Source organism: Amblyraja radiata, chromosome 11 (assembly GCF_010909765.2).
Source record: "Amblyraja radiata isolate CabotCenter1 chromosome 11, sAmbRad1.1.pri, whole genome shotgun sequence".
Classification (NCBI taxonomy): Eukaryota; Metazoa; Chordata; class Chondrichthyes; order Rajiformes; family Rajidae; genus Amblyraja; species Amblyraja radiata.
In genome coordinates this window covers 44,683,339-44,706,442 of record NC_045966.1, presented here as the reverse complement: position 1 = coordinate 44,706,442, position 23,104 = coordinate 44,683,339, and positions in this window count along the sequence as shown.

The window sequence follows — 23,104 nt, the reverse complement described above, 5'->3', positions numbered from 1 at the left end:
CGAATCACAGGAATTCGTGTCCAAAATCTTTATCATAAAATGGATGGTGGTTGCCACATCATCATAGATTTGACTAATTTGAATACTTTCGTACTTTATATTCATTACTAGATGGGAACCTTTGTTACTGCTGAGCAATTGATTCCTAGGTTACTACATGGCAAGCATCGTATTAAAAAAAAAATGAAAAAAAAAATGCTTACTATACAGCACCCATTAGAGGTGACCACAGATGTTATTTAACAATGGATCATCTGCGGTTCACCCTTAACACAGTTCACATGTCAGTGACTTTTCCGAAAGAAAAGGTTACAGCCTTGTAGTACCCATCTATGGTACTACAAACTGATGCCAGTGCACTTGGATGGGATGCTACCAATTCCATCTCCAGCTGTGGTGGAGATGGAATGCACAGGAGGCATCATTATTACAAACACTGGGCATAAACTACCTGGGAATGTTGAGTGCGTTCCATGGCTTTAAGTCATATTGTTCTGGGTTATATCGCCAGCATGTTAGACTACAAATTGACAACACCACCGTGGTAGCATATATCAACCATATGGGTGGAAACATATCGACATCATGTGACAATCTGGCCAACACAATTTGGAAATAGTGTATCCAGAGAGATATTTGGATATCAGCTACCTACTTACCAGGTAAACTAAACTTAGTGGCAGACAACAGGTCACGCTAATTCTATGAAAAACACTGAATGGATGTTGGATAAAAAATGTATTGCTGAAATTACAGCACGGTATGGAACACCAGATATCGACCTATTCGCATCCATGCTCTCACCAGTTATCGAATTATGTTCATGGGAACCAGAACCTTGGGCAGTGGCTACAGATGCATTTTCGCTGCATTGGGGGATTATTTATTTATGCATTCCTTCCTTCTGCCTCATCAGTCGGGTATTTAGGAATATACAGTAGACTCCGCGTCTGATATTTTGATAGTACCCGATTGGCCTACTCAACCATGGGTCCCGGTAATACACGACATGGTTTTAGAACCATGCATCACCATCCATCATAGACCTAATTTACTGGTTCTTCCCGCAAAAAGGGGTGGTTACCCATGTCATAATTATATAAACCTATCAATTTATAGAGTTGAAAGCACCTCTACTACACCTGGGACTAACGGACCGAAGAGTGGATATTATTTCAGCGGCCCACAGACAGTCCACCAAAAAACAGTACTTGGTGTCTTCAAGAAATGAACAATAAACATCACCCACAGATCTATGAACATCCTTGAATTTAATTGAATTGAATTGATTGATTGATTGATTGAATACCTTTATTGTCATTCAGACCTTACGGTCTGAACGAAATTTCGTGCCTGCAGTCATACATACAATCATACAATTAGCACCACCACAGTGTATCCTCCAAGCACCTCCTCACTGTGGTGGAGGCAAAAATCTTAGGGTTACTGTCTCTTCCCTCCTCTTCTCCCTCTGCGCTGAGGCGATTTCCCACCGGGCGATGGCACAACAGTCCCGCGGCTCACCGAACCCCGCAAACGGGCCGGTTCAAACACCGCGGCCCGGGGGTGGTCGAAGCTGCCGCCCTCCAGTCCAGCACACGCAGCCGCTGGCCCGCGGCTTAACCCCGGACTCAGGTCACCGCCTCAGAACGCCGTCCCAGCCACCGGAGCACCGTTCCAGCCCCGAGCCGGATCGCCCTCACGTGAGTACCGTTCTCCCTCGGGCTGGGCCACTCCGACGGGAGTGCCGTTCTCCCTCGGGCTGGGCCACTCCGACGGGAGTGCCGTTCTCCCTCGGGCTGGGCCACTCCGACGGGAGTGCCGTTCCACCCTCGGGCTGGGCCACTCCGACGGGAGTGCCGTTCCTCCCTCGGGCTGGGCCACTCCGACGGGAGTGCCGTTCCACCCTCGGGCTGGGCCACTCCGGCGGGAGTGCAGCTCCTCCCTCGGGCTGGGCCACTCCGACGGGCCACAGCCCCTCACGGGAAAGTCTCTCAGCCCCTCGCCAGGCCGCTCTCACGAGAGCGCAGTTCCAGCCCCGGGCTGGGCCACCCTCACGGGATCGAGCCCAGGGCGAGTCCTGTCAGCTGCCTCCAGAGTCCCGAGGTCGCCAGCTCCGCCATTAGGCCTCAGCGTAGACGGAGGCAGAGAAGGGGGATACGACAAAAAGGTCGTATTCCACCGAAGGGAGAGACAGCAAGCCCCGTTTCACCCCCCCCACCCCCACCCCACATAAACACGACCTAAAAACCAAAAACGTAACTAGACAAAACGAAAAAATACAACACAAAAAAGTAAAAGACAAACGGACTGCAGGCGAGCCGCAGCCGTTCCCGGTGCCGCCACTTCCTGTCTGTTCTGGAATTCCTGGCAAGCCTCCATTATGATAAGAGGCTCAGTCATAGTGCCATCAACTGCGCCAGAAGTGCTCTGTCAACATACCTGTGGCAAGGAACAGAGCGGCATTCTGTTGGGACACATCCTGGTAACCAAACTCATGAGGGGCATTTAATGTTAATCCCCAAGAACCACATACTCCCAAACATGGGATGTGAGCATTGTACTGACCATTTTAAGAAACTGGTCTCCAGCTACAGCTCTGTCCCTCCAAAAACTGACTATGAAAACAGTCATGCTGATGGCCTTGGTCACGGCACAAAGGGTCCAGTCACTACAGAAACTAAGGCTGGACAACATGATTATTTCATCTGGAAATTTAACTTTTCACATCAATGAAATAGTCAAACAGTACAGACAGGGGTCAGCAGGCCTACAAACAGAATTCAGGGCCTACCCGACAGATGGTCGTCTCTGTATTGTAACACACTTACGATTATATATGGAGTATACTAAGATCATCAGAGGGAAAGAAATGTCACTTTAATCAGCTACAAACAGCCACTCAAAACATTGACAGTCCAGACCATCTCTAGATGGCTAAAACAGGTCCTAATAAAGGCTGGAGTAGACACTAGCATTTTTAAATCTCACTCCACCAGGGCTGCAGCTACATCGGCAGCTATGAAGTTGGACGTTACTATGGACCAAATCCTCAAGACAGCAGGATGGTCAATGGAGGAAACTTTCCAACGACTTTATAACAAACCAGTCATTGAACCTGGAACATTTGCAGACACAAATTTAAGTTCTGTAATATAATTTACCCCATAAATAGGGGCAATAATTGGTGTTAATATATTTATCGTGGGTTTCAATATAGTATTGATGTCTAATTATGTTAACTCTATTCTCCCCATAATCAAGGCAGATGTGATGCATGGACTCGTTTCCACGGCATGAAATCACAGAGCTTTAAAATCTTCACGTAGTCACTCACGTGACCCCGAAGTAAAATAGTAAGATTAAACGAGAACTTACCAGTTTGAAGTTTGATCGTTATTTTATGAGGAGTAACGTTGAGGGAATACGTGCCCTCCGCTCCCACCCTTGATCATATACTCAACTGGTAGCTCTTCTCTAATCTTACTATGTTTAGTCATTACAGTTATCTGTGATTTCACACCGCTGCTTTGAAGAATGACACGCATGCGGCTGGCGGGGTTCTTCACGTATTCCTTCAACGTTACTCCTCATAAAATAACGATCAAACTTCAAACTGGTAAGTTCTCGTTTAATCTTACTATTTCAAGCCATTTGTATATAGCTATATGCAAACTGAACTGGAAGGTGAGTGAAATGCAAAGCTCTCATAAAGTCATAGAGTCACGCAGTGTGGAAACCAGCCCTTTGGCCTAACTTGCCCCATCTTCACTGGTCCCACCTGCCTGCATTTGGCCCATATCCCTAAAAAATTGTCCTTTCCATGTACCTGCCTTCAGGTTTCTTAAACGTTGTGGTAATACCTGTCTCAATTACCTCCTCTGGCAGTTTGTTCCTTACACCCACCACCCTTTCTGTGAAAATGTTACCCTCGGCTTGCTATTAATTCTATCCCACCTCACCTTAAACCTATGCCCTCTGGTTATCGATTCCCCTACTCTGGGCACCTACCCAATCTATTCCTCTCATGATTTTGTACACCTCGATAAGATCACCCCTCATCCTCCTGCGCTTCAAGGAATAGTTTTGGGCTGAACATAGGCAAGTGAAACTAACTTAGATGAGTAATTTTAGGCATGGGCATGTTTCTGTGCTGTATGACACCATGACTCTCTGACCCCTGTATTTCCCTGACTTCATAAGTTCATAAGTTATAGGAGCAGAATTAGGCCATTAGGCCCATCAGGGCTACTCTGCCATTCAATCATGGCTGATCTATCTCTCTTTCCCTCTCAACCCCATTCTCCTGCCTTTTCCCCGTAACCCCCGACATCCATACTAATCAAGAACCTATCAATCAGTGCCTTAAAAAGATCAATTAACTTGACTTACACCTTGGTCTGTGGCATGAATTCCACAGATTCACCACCTTTTGACTAAAGAAATTCCTCCTCATTTCCTTTCTAAAGGTACTTCCCTTTTATTCAGAGACCTCTGGTCCTAGACTCTCCCTCTAGTAGAAACATCCTCTCGCCATGCACTTTATCCAAGTTTTTCACTATTCGGTAAGTTTCAATGAGGTCACCTCTCATCCATCTAACCTTCTGTAAGGAAGGGTGGGAGGAAGCTTATTTTGTGTTCCATTTTAAGAACGGTGCAGTTAGAATAAATGACTTATTTTTGTGCTTTGTAAATAAATAATATATATTTTACGCAGGTACACTTTCATAAATCCATGACAATAACATGAAATGGGGCTGCCAACATTTAATTAAACATAAATATTGGCAGCGCACAGAGTGTAATTTTTTCCTGTTAAATGGTGCTTTGTGAACGCAAAAAGAGGCATGATCCATTCTCCAACTGATGCATTGGTTGTTGCGAGAGTTAACAATAGCTGTGAAGGACAAACTCACAATTAGGCGGATTGCTATAATTATTTTCCTGCCTTATAAAGAGTTTCAAATTAATCCGGATTCTTTGCTGCCATTTCGCTGAATTTCGAAAAGACGAGTAATTTAAAAAAAAAGATATAAGCTCACAGTCTAATACTACCTTCCTCATAAACATTTAGTGAAATGCGACTCGAAGCCTGTATATCGTTTTCATGAGGTTATGAATTCTAATGAATCTTGTTTTGTCATTCCATTTGGCCCACCAGGTCCATGCCGACCAGCGATCACCATGCATACCAGCACTATTTCATACCCTTCAATTTACTGAAGCCAATTAACCTGCATGTCTTCGGAGTGTGGGAGGAAACCAGAGCACCCACGTGGTCATAGGGAGAACATACAAAAACTCCATACAGACAGTTCCCAGAGCTATGATTGAACCTGGGTTCCTGGCACTGCAAGGCTGCAACTCTACCACTGTGCCCTGTGCCACCCATCACAACTGTGCCCTCATGCGGAGCTATCTGAGCTAATCCCACTTAACTGCACGTCCCATATCCCCTGAACGTTCCTATCCATTTGTCTATCCAAGTGTATTTCAAATATCTACCTCTACCACTTCTGCAGCTTATCCTACATTTTCACCACACCCTGAGTGGAAAAGTTAGCTTTTAAATCTTTTCCCTCTCATCTTAAATCTATGCCCTTTAGTTTTGGACTCCATACCCTTGCAAAAATGACTGTGACTATTCAACTAATCGACATGATGTTATACGTCTTGGGACGAAGACTCCTCCCTCATTTGCTGCTGTGATCTCGGCTAACAATAGACAGGCCAAAGAGGAGCTGAAGACCAGCACCATGGACAGCGACTGCCTACCGATGTTCAGCACCCGGGATAGCGCTCAAGTCCGAGGAACACTTTTTATCATCAGTCTCTGTTATGGACCTGTCCCACTTCGGCGATGTTTTAGGCAACTGCAGGAGACTATGCGGTCGCCACATGTTCGTGGCTAGTTGCTGGGGAGTCACCTTCATGGTCGTGAGCAGTTCTCGCATTCTAGGAACTAGTTGCTGCCTCATTATGATCGCCACAAATTTTTCAACATAAGCGCCGACCAGAATGAAGTCACCATGGAGAGTATCGAGAATTCTCGTGCCGTAGTTGGGTTGCCAGGAGATACTAGTGGGTTGCAAGGAGGTTGAAGGTTCTCGAAGGCTCTAGTAGGTTGTAGCCAGTGCTGACCGGTGAAGTTCATTGGCTCATTGGGAATAAAAAAACGTAAGCAGTAATGTTAATGTCCGCCGAGCTTCACAGCCGTGTATCTCTGGCTTCTTAAAAGTTGTCTCCACTCCTTCTTCCCCCTTCTTCCCCCTTCTCCCCCCTTCTCCCCTTCTCCCACCTCTTCCTCCCCTTCTTCCCCCCTTCTTTTAAAGGACTTACATGACCCTTCCCATAAACTGTGCTTTTGCCGTCTTAATTACAGCGCCAACCTTCCTGTTCATCGCGGTGTGTGTCTGTATCACATTGGCTTTGTACCATGTGAATTTCACTCAGACAGCGCTCCCCTCGCTAGCCCGGTCCCCTGCCTGCATAATGGGCTGTTGAAGGAAGTGTTGTGTATGTGTGTGTGTTCCACTCTGACAGTCGCCGTTTTAATTGCCTGAAAAATAAGTGGAACAGGCTCATAACAGTACCACTACATGTTGTTTTATCTTTATGCTCTCCTTTCTGGTGCTTTATATACTAATGCATGGTATGAATTTCTTGAATTATGTGTAAAACTATGTTGCTCACTGTATCTTGGTGCACGTGACATTAATAAACCAAAACTCAATCAATTGGGATGGCACAGTGATACAACGGTAGAGTTGCTGCCAACCAGCACCACAGACCCGGTTCGATCCTGACTATGGTGCTGTCTTTGTGAAGTTTGTACATTCTCCCCGTGACTATGTGGGTTTTCTCCGGGTGCTACGGTTTCCTCCCACACTCCAAAGATGTACAGGTTTGTAGTTTAAACTATATTACTAAAAGTCTGATTTTGACCAATTCCTGTTGTCGTCTATATTGATTTTAGAAAAAACGCTGCCACTTACGGCTGTGATTTTTGGCCATCTTACTCAGAGTCCCCCTCCACTGTGCAGGACAAGAGGATTTTTCCCATCGATAAAAAATAAAAGAGTTATTAGTGTTTAAAAAATGTTGAGATTCTCTCCCCTGAAGGCCACGCCCTTCCGGAGGGACTATAAAACCCGGAAGTGTTGAATGCCTCAGTCAATCTCTGCAAGATGGGGGAGTGAGAGGGTCATGTCTCTCAGTCTGATATTGTGAATAACACTGAACACATGTCTACTAAACTGTGAGCGTGGTTTTATTGACCTTGAGTGCCCTTAATGAAGTTTGAAAATCAAAATGTGGTTGGTTTGAAATAAAGCAAATCAAATGGTTGTTGGTTTGAAATAAAGCACTGCAAATGGTGGTTGGTTTGAAATAAAGCACTGCAAATGGTGGTTGGTGGTGGTTGGTTTGAAATAAAGCCTTGCAAATGGTTGTTGGTGGTGGTTGGTTTGAAATAAAGCACTGCAAATGGTGGTTAGTTTGAAATAATGCACTGCAAATGGTGGTTAGTTTGAAATAAAGCACTGCAAATGGTGGTTGGTTTGAAATAAAGCACTGCAAATGGTTGTTGGTGGTGGTCAATTTGAAATAGAGCACATGATTAAAAGTCTAAATTTGACTACTTCCTATTTGCACTCTATATTGATTTAAGATGAAATGCTACTACTTACGGTTGTGATTTTTGGCCATCTCACTCAGTCCTCCTCCGTTCATCAGGTGCAGAGGATTCTTCCCATTAATGAAAAATAAAAGTGTTATTCGTGTTTAAAAAAAACTGAGAATCTCTCTCCTGTCCATCACGCCACAAAGGCACGACCCTTCTGGTGGAAGGGGGCAGGGATTATAAAACTCGGAAGTGTGGGTGTGGCTCAGTCTCTGCAAGATGGGGGAGGGAGAGATCATGACTGTCTGAGCTGTGAATCAACTGAACACACTGAATATCTACTGAACTGAGTGTGGTGTTTATATGGTGATTATGTGGTGTTTACGTGGTGTTTTGTGTGGTTTTATGGTGGTTTCACCCTGCTTGAAATGGTATGAAACTGCATTTGAACGTGGTGGCCTTGCACCCTGCATGAAATGGTATGAAACTGCATTTGCATTTGGTGGCCTTGCACCCTGCATGAAGTAGTATGAAACTGCATTTGACTTTGGTGGCCTTGCACCCTGCTTGAAATGGTATGAAACTGCACTTGAATTTGGTAGCCTTGCACCCTGCTTGAAGTGGTATGAAACTGCATTTGACTTTGGTGGCCTTGCACCCTGCTTGAAATGGTATGAAACAGGACTTGAATTTGGCGGCCTTGCACCCTGCTTGAAGTGGCATGAAACTGCACTCGTGTTTGGTGGCCCTGAACCCTGCTTGAAGGGGCAGGAAACTGCACTTAAATTTGGTGGCTTTGCACACTGCTTGAAGTGGTATGAAACTGCACTTGAATTCGGTGGCCTTGCACCCTGCTTGAAGTGGTATGAAAGTGCAGTTGAATTTGGTGGCCTTGCACCCTGCTTGAAATGGAATTTCAAGGAATAGCCGTGAATCAACTGCCAGCCCACCAGTCGTGAGTGAGCTGCCAGCACATCAGGCTTGAGTGACTGAGCTGCCACCCCAAGAATCCATTTGACCCATGTAAAGGAGTCAGGTCTGACACACTGTAACCTTTACTGAGTCTTTAATTAAGGCACTTGTCACACATGTCCCAGTACTGACTGCATCTAGTCTTCAGGCGCACTGGAACAAAAGGGAGGAACAAGGGGAGGATATCACAGTTATACTGATATGGCTGGGCATGGTTAGTGGTATTGAGGTAGCTACATTATAGGTTGCATGCATAAACCATCTACATCCTTTCCCTTAGAAATTTAAATTGAAGTTATAACAGTGGCAGGGTGTTATACAACACCTGCAAATCTAAACAAAATCACCGTAACGGACAGGAGGTTTGGCAACCCGACCCGAGCGAGTGCGCATGGCACCCTCATCCTCCCCACCCGAAAGAAGAGGAGGAGGAGCAATATCAGCCGGGAAGGAGAAAGCCGGCGGAGACCCAACCGTGATTGCGGAAGGAGACCCGACCGGCACAGGCGAGCCAGGGGAAGGAGGAGAAGGAGGAGAAGGAGAGCGGGCAAGGGAGGAGAACCCCGGAAGGGTAGAGGGAGGAGAACGCGGCAAGCGGACTGACCGGGGCATGCAGGGAGCTGAGGGGTAGTTAGTAGTGGGAGGCTCGAAACGCAACGGAGGAGCATAGGGGGCCGCAGGAGGAGGCTGAGGCTCGTTAACGGCCAACAGGTGCTGGCGGCTACGGCGGTAGATAGTTCCTTCAAAGTCCACCAAGTAGGATCTCGGTGAATTGTCCACCCCAACCACGGTTGCGAGTCAGGAGAATCCGGTGGCTGTCTGCATGCGGACGACCTGACCAGGCAGTAGTGGTGAGAGCGGGCGGCAGGACTTGTCGTGAGAGCGGCGCTGTACTTCATACCTTTGAGCAATCCGTTGCTGGACGGCAGCAGGCTGGAGGACCTTGGGCACTAGGGATTGTTGGGCGATCGGCATCGGTGGGCGAAGAACGCGGGACATCAGACGTTGGGCAGGGGATCGCATGGTAGTGTCCCTGGAAATGTTACGAAGGTTTAGCAGACCCTGGTAGAAGTCACCATTGGAGAGCCGAGACTGCTCGAGCAAATTCTTGGCACTGCGGACAGCACGTTCAGCCAGGCCATTGCTCTGCGGGTATTCAGAGCTGCTGGTGTAGTGAGTGAAGTTCCACTTCACAGTGAAAGCTTTGAATTCTGCACTGGTGAATTGACGGCCGTTGTCGGTCTGTAAGCGGACCGGGTACCCAAAAGTGGCGAAGAGTCGGCGCAGCTTACTGATGACCATTTCCGGGGTGATAGCAGGGAGAAGGTCCACCTCGAACCAGTTCGAGTAGGAGTCGACCAACACTAGGTATTGCTTTCCACGCCATTCGAATATGTCTGCAGCCAGCGATGACCAGGGCATAGCAGGGGCGGGCTGCTGCAGAAGTGGCTGGCGCTGCTGATGTGGGGCAAGAGTGTTACAATCAGGACAGGAGGCTACTCGGGCCTTAATGTACTTTGCCATGCCGGGCCAATGGTATTGTTCTTGGGCATGTGTGACAGTGGCATCGGCTCCGGGATGCCCCATGTGGGCATCGTTGTAGTACAAGTCGTACAGGGAGGCAGGGATGACCACCTTGTGACCCTTGATGATGATCCCGTCCTGGAGCACTAGTTCATCTCGAACCAGAAAGAAAGGGTGGACACCAGCAGGCAGCGAGGTTCGTTTGCTTGGCCACCCCCGCTGGATGACAGCTACGAGCTGTTGCAGGTCAGGGTCGTTGGCAGTGTGCTCAACCAGGCACTGCAGCTGCTTAGAGGGAACAAAGTTGGCATTGAGTACCTGCAGATCCTCCTGTTCGTAGGGATGTCTGTCGCAGGAGGACCGGGGGGCTCTGGACAGCGCGTCAGCCACATGCATCTCAGTGCCCCTTTTGTACACGATCTGAAAGTCGAACCGTTGGAGCTGTAGCATCATGCGCTGGAGTCTGGCTGGAGCGATGTGGATAGGTTTGTTGAGGATTGTCACCAAGGGTTGGTGATCCGTCTCGACGGTGAACCTGGTACCGAAAAGGAAGTCCTTGAACTTGGAGCAAGCGAACACAACCGCAAGAAGCTCCTTCTAAATTTGTGCATAGCGCTGCTCAGTGTCTGTCATGGTTCGCGAGGCATAAGAAATGGGCTGCAGCGAGCCATCATCATAGAGCTGCAGGCAGGCAGCACCTAGTCCGAAATGGGAAGCATCACACGTAACCACAATTGGACGCTGTAGATCGAAAAACTTGAGAGTCGGCGTGCTGATCAGCTTCGTTTTGAGGAAGTCGAAGGCCTACTGGTGTTGGGGAAACCAGGACCAGGCAATGTCTTTTTTCGTCAGTTGCCTCAGGGGTGCGCTCAACTCGCTGAGGTCGGGGATATACTTCCCCAAATAGTTGACCATGCCCAGGAACCGCTGCAGGCTGGTAACATCTGTCGGGGCAGGCAGCTCGGAGATAGCGTTGGTCTTCTGCGGATCAGGTTTCAGCCCGTGGGCCGTGAAAATGTGGCCAACATATGGTACCTCAGCTACACGGAACCTGCACTTTGACGGGTTAAGCTTTAAGTTGATCTGGCGAGCGCGGTCTAGAATCCGTCGGAGATGGCGATCATGCTCAGCAGCATCTTTCCCATAGACCAGGATATCATCCACAATAATGGCACATGGCAGACCAGCAAACAGTTGCTCCATGGAGCGTTGAAACACTTCGCTAGCAGAGTTGATGCCGAATGGCATCCGCAAAAATTTGAACCTTCCGAAGGGTGTGCCAAAAGTGGGTAAGTCTGAGGAGCGTTTGTCTAGGGGTATTTGCCAGAACAAGCTCCTGGCATCGAGAACAGAAAACACCGTGGCCTGACCGACCTGGGCAGCAACATCTTCTACAGTCCTCATAGGGTAATGGGGACGTTTTATTGCCAGATTCAAATCTTTGGGGTTTATGCACACCCGTATTTTGTTCTTACCCATCTTCATGGTGGCGACCATGGTGGAGACCCACTCGGTGGGATCGCTGACGGCTGCAAGCACCCCCATGTCAACCATGTTCTTCAGAATGGCTTCGACCTTGCCCTTCATGGCAAACAACACCCTGTGAGGAGCACGGACCACTGGTACGACCGATGGGTCAGTTGCGATCTTGTATACAAGCGGCAGCTTCCCTAGCTTATCATCGAAGAGGTCAGGGTACTCGGAGAGTGGATTCAGCATCACACGCACTTCGTGGACCGTATGGTCGAAAGACACCAGACCGAGATCCTGACAGGCCTGATTGCTCAACAGAGTCACACAGTCACAGTCAAGAATGAAAAACGACAGGTCACGGGATGATTTCTGCAGCACACAGTGGAAGGTGGCCCTCCCCACAGGTGTTAGCTCCTCTCCCCCATAAGCACGCAATATGGAGTGATCAGCAGTCAACAGCTCATTATTTCTTATCTGTTTGAATAGGGATGTTGACATAACATTCACCTTCACCCCGTGTCGAGCTTGGTAAGTGAAAGACTTGTTGTTGACAGTAATGAGCACAGAAGGATCGTGGAGGCGAGATCGGCCATGAAGGAGAGTGTAAATACTGGCATCTCCCATGAAATTGCTGGGCTCAGAGTCGAGGGCAGTGTCGACAGAAGACTGGGAATCGAATTTGTTATCAACTTGCTGAAGGTTGTTTAAAACTTGTCTAGGAGCTGGGGGAACGTTCCCACGGGAGCGACAGGCAGGTGGAAAAATGGACAGAGCGACTAGAAGGAAGGCTGCGAAAAAGCTAGAGGGGGAGAACTGCGGAGTTGCGGGTAGCCAGCAGCAACAGCAGCAGCCGACGGCACGCCTATCTCCCGAAATGGGATCAGCCCGACTTTGAGCAGCCGCGAGCGGCCAGTGCCCATGAGCACCGGGGCCGGTTGGAGCGGTTGCAGGATGACGAGCAGCCGCGAGCGGCCGGTGCCTGTGAGCATTGAAGCCGGTTGGAGCGGCTGCAGGACGAGGAACAGCCGCGAGTGGCCAGTGCCCGTGAGCACCGGGGCCGGTTGGAGCAGTTGCAGGATGACGAGCAGCCGCGAGCGGCCAGTGCCCATGAGCATTGGAGCCGGTTGGAGCGGCTGCATGACGAGGAACAGCCGCGAGCGGCCAGTGCCCGTGAGCACCGGGGCCGGTTGGAGCGGCTGCAGGACGAGGAACAGCCGCGAGCGGCCAGTGCCCGTGAGCACCGGGGCCGGTTGGAGCAGTTGCAGGATGGGGAGCAGCCGCGAGCGGCCAGTGCCCGTGAGCACCGGGGCCGGTTGGAGCGGTTGCAGGATGACGAGCAGCCGCGAGCGGCCAGTGCCCGTGAGCACCGGGGCCGGTTGGAGCAGTTGCAGGATGACGAGCAGCCGCGAGCGGCCAGTGCCCATGAGCATTGGAGCCGGTTGGAGCGGCTGCAGGACGAGGAACAGCCGCGAGCGGCCAGTGCCCGTGAGCACCGGGGCCGGTTGGAGCGGTTGCAGGATGACGAGCAGCCGCGAGCGGCCAGTGCCCGTGAGCATTGGAGCCGGTTGGAGCGGCTGCAGGAATTGGAGCAGCCGCAGGAATTGGAGCAGCCGTGAGTGGCCTATGCCCGAGAGCATAAGAGCCAGTTGGAGCGGTTGCTGGAGGAGATCCTCCAAAGTGGCAGACTCCGGGAGATGGAGGCTAGCCACAGTGGGCAATCAATTAGCCCCACAGCAGTACCCCTTGTGGGGCTGCATAGTGTCTCTTCCTCATCAGAGGAGAACACGGAGGATCAGTTCTGGGCTGACCCTGAACAGGGCAGGGAACAACATACCCCAAGTAAGCCTGGGGTGAAAGAAGACATGCTGGAAATGGTGACCCAGTTCTTCCAACCAGACCAAACCGGGGAAGACCTGGAGCCAAAGATAGCGGCTAGCATTGATTATATGTCGTTTAATCAATTACAGACACTGGCTCTATCAGACACCATGGCACGGCATTTACCTCCAGGTAACTGCAAGTCATTACATGTTCCGAGTGTAAACCAGTGCATCTGGAAGCGTGTGGGGACAGCAATTCGAAACAGTGATTTAAAAATTCAAAAGGTCCTAAAATCATTAACGGCAGGAATAACAGCTTTTGCCCTACTTTGAAGGAGCAAAACAAGACCCAAGACCACCAGGATGCACTGGCTCTACTGTGCAACTCACAGTATGAGTTGAATAACATTAGAAAAAGTGCAATCCAACCAGCATTGGTTCCCAAATTTGCCGGCCTTTGTAAACCAGGAACCTCCAAACTGCCAATTCTATTGTTTGGAGGGGATTTACCCAAACAAGTTAAGGAACTTGACGAAGAGGCGAAAACACTGGGGCTCATAAAGGCAGCAACCAAAACCTACTACGGCCAAAAATATCAGCCCTACGGACCTCCCAGACGGCCAACACAAATCGCAGGGAGCGCAGAAACCAGGAGCACCCAACAGCGGTCTTTTTTAGGGCATGGCTCAGGCCGACCGCCCTGGAAAATGCGCAAGCCTTCAACCCAACAACAGACCCAAACAACGGTGCCTCAACATCCACGGAGGATGCCGAAGAAATAACACACCTACCACTGGTAACCATGGAGGTAGGTGGGTCTGGTTCGTTAAAAATTAAAGGGAGCACGAAAGTTGGTGGGAGGTTACGATATTATTTGGATGCATGGAATAAGATAACTTTAGACACTTACATTCTAAGCAGTATCCAGGGTTATACCATAGAATTTATACTAAAACATAACCCACCAGTACAGCATGCACCGAACCGAATGTTCGTGCTCACAGGCATAGAAAAATCTAAAGCACATGCTGAACTACAATGACTATATAAAAAAGGAGTAATTGAACACACCCAACACGAATCACAGGAATTCGTGTCCAATATCTTTATAAAAAACAAGAAAGATGGTGGTTGCCGCATCATCATCGATTTGACAACTTTAAATACCTTTGTACAATATATTCATTTCAAAACGGAAACCTTTGTTACTGCTAAGCAATTAGTTTCCGAAGGCTACTATATGGCAAGCATCGATTTAAAAGATGCTGACCACAGATGTTATTTGAAATTCAACTGGATGGGACTACAGAAGCCATTATAGAACTAAAATGGTGGGAACACAACATCAAGTATTGTTCCAACCCACTAATTATCAGCAACCCGTCTATGGTACTTCAAACTGATGCCAGTGCACTTGGTTGGGGAGCCACCAATTCCATCTCGAGCTGTGGAGGGAGATGGAATGCACAGGAGGCATCATTATTAAAAGCACGGGGTATAAACTACCTGGAAATGTTAAGTGCATTCCATGGCCTTAAGTCATATTGTTCGGGGTTAAATCACCAGCATGTTAGACTACAAATTGACAACACCACCGTGCTAGCATATATCAACCATATGGGTGGAAATAAATCGACATCATGTGACAATCTGGCCAACACAATTTGGCAATGGTGTATCCAGAGGAATATTTGGATATCAGCTACCTACTTACCAGGTAAACTAAATTTAGTGGCAGACACCAGGTCACGCAAATTCAATGAAAACACTGAATGGATGTTGGATAAAAATGTATTTGCTGAAATTACAGCATGGTATGGAACACCAGATATCGATCTTTTCGCATCCAGGCTAAATCACCAGTTACCAAGTTATGTTTCATGGGAACCAGACCCTGGGGCAGCAGCTACAGATGCATTTTCGCTGCATTGGGGGAAATTGTTTATTTATGCATTCCCTCCTTTCTGCCTCATCAGTCGGGTACTAAGGAAAATACAACAAGACTCTGCATCTGGGATTCTTATAGTACCCGATTGGCCTACTCAACCACGGTTCCCGGTGATACTAGACATGGCATTAGAACCGTGCATCACCATTCAACATAGACCAAATTTACTGGTCCATCCAGTAACACAGGAAAGTCACCCCTGTCATAATCATACCAACTTATTAATTTGTAGAGTCTGAAAGCGCCTCTACAACACATGGGACTGACGGACCGAACAATGGACATGATTGCATCGGGCCACAGACAGTCCACCAAAAAACAGTACTTGGTGCACATCAAGAAATGGGGGAAGTACTGTCACGACAATAACCTCAACCACAGATCCAACAATATTCCGTCTGTTCTGGAATTTCTGGCCAGCCTTCACTACGATGAGGGGCTCAGCTACAGTGCCATCAACTGTGCCAGAAGTGCTCTGTCAAACTACCTGTGGGTAGGAACAGAGTGGCATTCTGTAGGGACTCACCCCCTGGTAACCAAACTAATGAGGGGCATTTTCAACACAAATCCCCCAAGAACCAGGTACACCCAAATTTGGGACGTGAGCATTGTATTGACCATGTTGAGAAACTAGTCTCCACCAACAGCTCTGTCCCTACAGAAACTAACAATGAAAATGGTCATGCTGATGGCTTTGGTCACGGCACAAAGGGTCCAGTCGCTACAAAAACTAAGGCTGGACACCTTGACTATTTCATCTTTGAATTTGACTTTTCTTATCCATGACTTAATTAAACAGAACAGACCGGGAACAGCAGGGCAAAAAATAGAATTCAGGACCTACCCGACGGATGATCGCCTCTGTATAGTAACTCACTTACTATTATACATAGAACAGACAAGAATCATCAGAGGGAAAGAAATAGCACTGTTAATTAGCCACAGACAGCCACATAAAAAAGTGACAGCCCAGACCATCTCACGATGGCTAAAACAGGTCCTAGTAAAGGCAGGAGTAGATACTAACGTAAAGATTAAATCTCACTCCACCAGGGCTGCAGCCACATCAGCAGCAAAACAGTTAGATGTTCCTATGGACCAAATCCTCAAGACTGCAGGATGGTCAACGGAAAGAACATTCCAACGATTTTATCATAAACCGGTCATAGAACCTGGAACATTTGCAGAAACACTTTTAAGTTCTGTAATATGATTTTACCCATAAATAGGGGCTATGATTTGGATTTAATTAAAAAAATGTTGTTGTTTCAATATCGTATTGATATCTAATGATGTTAACACTATTCTCCCCACAATCAAGGCAGAAGTGAGGCATGGACTCGTTCCACGGCATGAAATCACAGAACTTTAAAATCTTCACGTAGTCACTCACGTGACTCCGAAGTAAAATAGTAAGATTAAACGAGAACTTACCAGTTTGAAGTTTGATCTTTATTTTATGAGGAGTAACGTTGAGGGAATATGTGCCCTCCGCTCCCACCATTGATCATATACTCAACTGGTATCTCTTCTCTAATCTTACTATGTTTAGTCATTATAGTTATCTGTGATTCCACACCGCTGCTTTGAAGAATGACACGCATGCGTCCTAGCGGGGTTCTTCACGTATTCCCTCAACGTTACTCCTCATAAAATAAAGATCAAACTTCAAACTGGTAAGTTCTCGTTTAATCTTACTATTAAACACTAGTTAGATTAGGGACAAATAAAACCCGATAAACAGGAGGCGCGCGTTTAACTTGCTGACACCATGTAAAGGAGTCAAGTCTGACACACTGTAACCTTTACTGAGTCTTTAATTAAGGCACATGTCACACACGTCCCAGTACTGACTGCATCTAGTCTTCAGGCGTACTGGAACAAAAGGGAGGAACAAGGGGAGGATATCACAGTTATACTGATATGGCTGGGCGTGGTTAGTGGTATTGAGGTAGCTACATTATAGGTTGCATGCATAAACCATATACAGCCCACAATGTCCATACTAGCCCTCTGGAAACCAGTCCCTTCAGCCCACAGCACCCATATTAGCGCTCCAGAAAGCCCCCCCCCCCCCCCCCCCCCCACCACACCATACTGGCTACCATTATTGGAATTGGTGGTGTGGTGGAATATTGTGTTAGTGGAATAGCCCTCTAGTGTGAACATGGGACCCAACATAGAAACATAGAAAATAGGTGCTGGAGTAGGCCATTCGGCCCTTCGAGCCTGCACTGCCATTCAATATGATCATGGCTGATCATCCAACTCAGTATCCTATACCTGCCTTCACTCCATACCCCCTGATACCTTTAGCCACAAGGGCCACATCTAACTCCCTCTTAAATATAGCCAATGAACTGGCCTCAACTACCTGGCCTCTACGGGTCCCACTTAGTTTAGTTGACTTCTATAAATTGTGCTATGATGCAGGGTGATCGCCAGTCATTGAAGGTTCAGTAGGCTGAAAGGCCTGATTCCATGCTGTATCTCTAATACCCTAAAGTCTAATACCCAATACACACAATGCCCCGATGTGTGTACAGTGCCAATTCAAATTCTGGAAGTTTGCTTTTTTATCAGTTCTTGAAACAATATGCAGGCAATTTATTAAAACTAATGGTTGGGGAAAGATAATTCTGTTGTCTCCCAGCTTAGTGTGAAAGTAGGATATTGTCAAACTCTAAATAGCTCCCAAAAGTACACTGCAAGTACCTCAGAGCAGAGTAAAGAGCAACAAAACACTGCCAGCATACAAACAAATTCTCTGTAAATCCTGCCCTTTTTATAAAAGAGAAACACTAGTAACTGAAATGAAAGAATTCCGCTTTTCACATGAGATTTGTTCAATTCAATCTGTTGTACAAAGGCATTGCAATATTTTTTTTAATATTATTTAAGATCTGCCACTTTCTTTGCACATAATCCTTTAGTCACACTAGTACAGTAGAAATCCCATATCTTGCTGTGAAACGATGAAAGACTGCTTGTAAACATTTATATTGGGCAGGCGCATTCCAATCTGTCAATACTTCATTATCATTCCTTTCGGTTCCATGTCTAGAGACTTGCTTCTCCAAACTACCAGATCAAGCATCGAGAGTCACTGAGTCATACGGCATGGAAAACAAGTCCTCCGGCCAACTTGTCCATGCTGACCAAGATGCCCCATCTTCGCTCATCCCACCTTCTCATGTTTGGCCAATACTCGATACTTGTCCAAGTGCCTTATAAACATACATATGATGTCCAGCGATTCCAAGCTGTCTAAGAATTCCCTGACCAGTTCTCAATTTTTCCTGGAAGACATTGCGCTTTGAAAGATTTTGAAGTTAGATGTCTGATTGAGTTTTTTTTAAGAAATAACCAGAATGCTTGATGAGGGCAAAACTGTAGACAATGTTTGTATGGACTTTAGCAAGGCATTTGATAACATTACGCTGCTCTGCAAGGTTAGATCACATTGAATCCAGGGATAGCTAGCTGACTGGATGGAGAATTGACTTCATGGAAGGAAGCAGATAGTGATGGTGGAGGGGTGTTTTTCAGTCTGGAGGCCAGTGACTAATGGTGTGCCTCGTGATAGGTGCTGCACCCATTGCTGTTTGTGGTTTTATATCAACGATATTGCTGAGAATGTAGGAGGCTTTATTAATACATTTGCAGATGACACTATGTGGGTGGTATTGTAGAAATGCGAAGAAGGTTGTCAAGAAATACAGCAGGATCTTGATCAGTTGGGCAAGTGGGCTGAGGAATGGTTAATGGAGTTCAATGCAGATAAGAGTGATGTGTTGCATTTATGGAAGTTAAATCAGGGCAGGGCCTTCACAGTGTATGACAGAACCCAGTGGAGTGTTGTAGAGCAGTATCTAGGAATACTGGTACATACTGTAAGTCCTTGAAAGTGTTAATTGAGGTGGTCAAAAAGGCTTTTGGTACATTGATCTTCATCTGCCAAGTTATTGAGTATAGAAAATGTCATGACACATTTGTACCAAACATTGGTGAGATCTCCTTTGGTGTACTGCGTTCAGTTTTGGTCACCTGCTATAGGAACGGTGTTGTTCAGCTAGAAAGAATGCACAACAGATTTACAAGGATGTTGCCAGACCATGAGTGACTGCGCTATAGGGAGTGGTTGGGCAGGCTAGGACTTTATTCCTTGGAGTGCAGGAGGCAGAGGGGTGAGGTGTATAATGGAGGTGTATAGAGGTGTATAAAACAATGAGGTGAATAGACAGGGTGAATGCACAAATTAGTGTACTCGGTGTGAGGGAATCAAGAACCATAGGACATGGGTCTAAGGTGAGAGGGGAAATATTTAATAGGAACCTAAGGAGTATAATTTTCACACAAAGGGTGGTGGGTATAGGAAGTAGTTGAGACAGGTACTAGGTTATAAATTCATAAGGTAATAAGGTCATAAGGAATGAGTAGAATTAGGCCATTTGACGCAACAAGTCTACTCCACCATTCAATCATGGCTGATCTATCTCTCCCTCCTAACCCCATTCTCCTGCCTTCTCCCCACAATGTCTGACATATATCTATCTCTGCCTTAAACATATCCACTGACTTGGCCTCTACAGCCTTCTGTTGCAAATAATTCCACAGATACGCCACCCTCTGACTAAATACATTTCTTCTCATCTCCTACCTAAAAGAACGTCCTTTCATTTTGAGGCTATGACCTCTACTCCTAGACCCTCCCACTAGGGGAAACATCCTCTTCACATCCACTCTATCCAAGCCTTTCACTATTATGTATGTCTCAAAGTGGTCACCACTCATTCTTCTAAACTCTAGCGAGTACAGGCCCAGTGCCGACAAAAGATCATCATAGGTTAACCTACTCATTCCTGGGATCATTCTAGTAAACCTCCTCTGGATAGGAAAGATTTAGAGGGATATTGACCAAATGTGGGTGTGTATGACAAATACACATGTAAGGCATCTTGGTCAGTAAGGGAACGTTGAACGAAGGGCCTGTTTCCATTCTTGATGACTCTATGCCTCTACGACTCTGAATTTAAGATAACTGCTAGAATTTGAGATTCGCTCTCAATACACTAATGTTCATTCCCACATCTTATTGTTCGCATTAAGGTGTACATGGCACTATCTCCAAGCATACTTCTTCATTCCAATATTAGTTTAGTTTAGAGATACAGCGGGGAAACAGGCCCTTCGGCCCACCAGCAATCATCCATATACTAGTTACATCCCACACACCAGGGACAATTAATCTACACAACTGCACATCTTTGGGAAGTGGGAGGAAACCAGAACACTTGGAGAAAACCCATGTTCAAAGGGAAAACGTACAAACTCCGTATAGACTGTACATTTCTAATGTAAAAATCACAGCGACCAATTTAATCCCAGAGACACCAATATAACAACCAGATTATTTATTTTCGAGAAATGTTAGTTGAGGGACAGAATACGGTTAGCTCACCTGGTTGCCTTCAAAACTATGTGATGGGGTCAGTTACATGTAGGATTTTGAGAAAGCCCCATAGCTGAAAGACAGCAACAATTGCACCATTTAGTTTAGTTATGTTCAGAGGTACAGCATAGAAGCAGGTCATTCGGCCCACAAGTCCATGCTGACCATCGTCCACCCATTCACACTAGTTCTCTATTATCCCACTTTCTCATCGACTCGCTGCATTCTAGGAGCAATTTTACAAGGGCCAAATAACCCACAAACACTGACATCTTCAATATGTGTGGGGAAACCGGAGTACAGGGGGGGAACCCAAATGTTCACAGGGGGAACGTGCAAACTCCAATTTTCTCTATTATACACCAGAGGATCAGCCAAGAAGTGCCTCAGTAAGCGAGGGTGTTACCAAATGAGCCACAGCTAATTGCGAAATGTGGAGGAAGGAACTGCAGATGCTGGTTTACACCGAAGGTAAATGCGAATGCTGGAGTAACGCAGTGGGTCAGGCAGCATCTCTGCAGAAAGGAATAGGTGATAAGCTGGAGGTGAGTAAAGGGAAGAACCAATGAGGGCTAGCGACAGATGAGCTCAGGAAGGGTGGAGCCCAGAATGGCCCATTGTACACGGGTGAAATAGTTGCACAGCTGTGGAGCTGTGGAAATTGATCAATTCCCCTCCTGGGATAAATAAAGTTTTATCGTATCGAATCGTATCGTATCAAGCCGCTGACTCGCAGTTCCAGTGACGCTGTTTCAATTCTGACCTCCAGTGCTGTCTGTGTGGAATTTACATGTTCTCCATGTGACTGCATGGGTTCCCTCTGGTATGCCAGCTTCCTCCCATGCTAAAGACGATAAATGAATTGACCATTTTTAATTCACTGAGTGTGTACATGAAAGATGCTGTCTGTACGGTGTTTGCACGTTCTCCCTGTGACCGTGTGGCTCCGGTTCCACCCAACATCCCAAAGATATGCGGGTTTGTGGGTTAGTTGGCTTCTGTAAATTGCCCCTGGTGGGCAGGGAGTTGATGAGAAAGTGGGATAACACAGAGTGAAAGATGATAACACAGAGTGACTCGATGGGCTGAATAGCCTGTTTCCATGTTGTATCTTTAAACTAAACTAAGCATCAGCTGCTCATCATTCACTCTCCCACCTGCCACCATTTTCTCATCAGACTCCGATGAGGGTGTGGATACAATGAACTGCAGATGCCGGTTTATAAAAAAAGACACAAAGTATTGGAGTAACTCACCGGATCTGGCAGCATCTCTGGAGAACATGGATAGGTGATGTTTTGGGTTGGGACCCTCCTTCAGAGTTCTTCAGTCCCCACAATACCCACACACACAGTATACATTCCAACACCAGCCTACACTGTCCACGCTCCCTATATTTGTACATAGTCTGAGAAGGGTCCCAACCCAAAAGATCACCTATCCATTTTTGGGCACAGCTGTAAGGTGAGATGTGGAAAGTTTAATGGAGATGTGCAGGCATGTTTTTAAACTGAGAGCATTGCCAGGAGTGATGGTGTAGGCAGATATGATACTGGTGTTTAAGAGGCTTTTAGATAGGTGCATGGAAGTGCAGGGAATTGAAGAATATGGATACAGGCAGACAGGGGCGGAAATCGCTATCAAAACATGTGGGGGACACACTTTCTTGGTGGGCGCACACACACAGACGCGAGGATTCGGCCGTGGGCCCTGTGGACGGTAACATCGGGAGCTGACCTGGTTGGTGACCAACTCCAAACTCCAGCAACAGCAGCTTCGTCCGCCCCGAATCGTGGGGCTTGAATCGGCCCATTCGACAGGCCTTTCATGGCCCGGCGCGGACTAAACCCGGCCGCGGGATTTTCCATCGCCCGGCGGGGGCTTCAACATTGGGAGCCTCGATACCCTCGACGCAGCAATTTGACCGCGGGGTGATGGAAAATTTGCAGCCGATTTTAAGCCACGCCAGGCGATGAAAGTCCCTGCGAACGGGCCGATTCAAGATCCGCTCTATGATCTTTGCTCCACCAGGACGTCTCCCTCCTCCAAACACCACGCTCTATCCTCAGTCCCACCCCCCTACTTCCGCCTCTGACCGACACCTCACTCCTCCAATCATCACGCTGAATCATCATGTCCCCCCCCCCCCACTGCCTGCTGACCAATGTCTCTCTCGTCCAATCGGCGCCCTCGATCATTAGTCCCAACCCCACTGTCTCGCGGAAATCCGGATTACAAAACATGGGGGAGATCGTCCCCCACCTCTCAAAACATGGAGGGGACGTGTCCCCCAT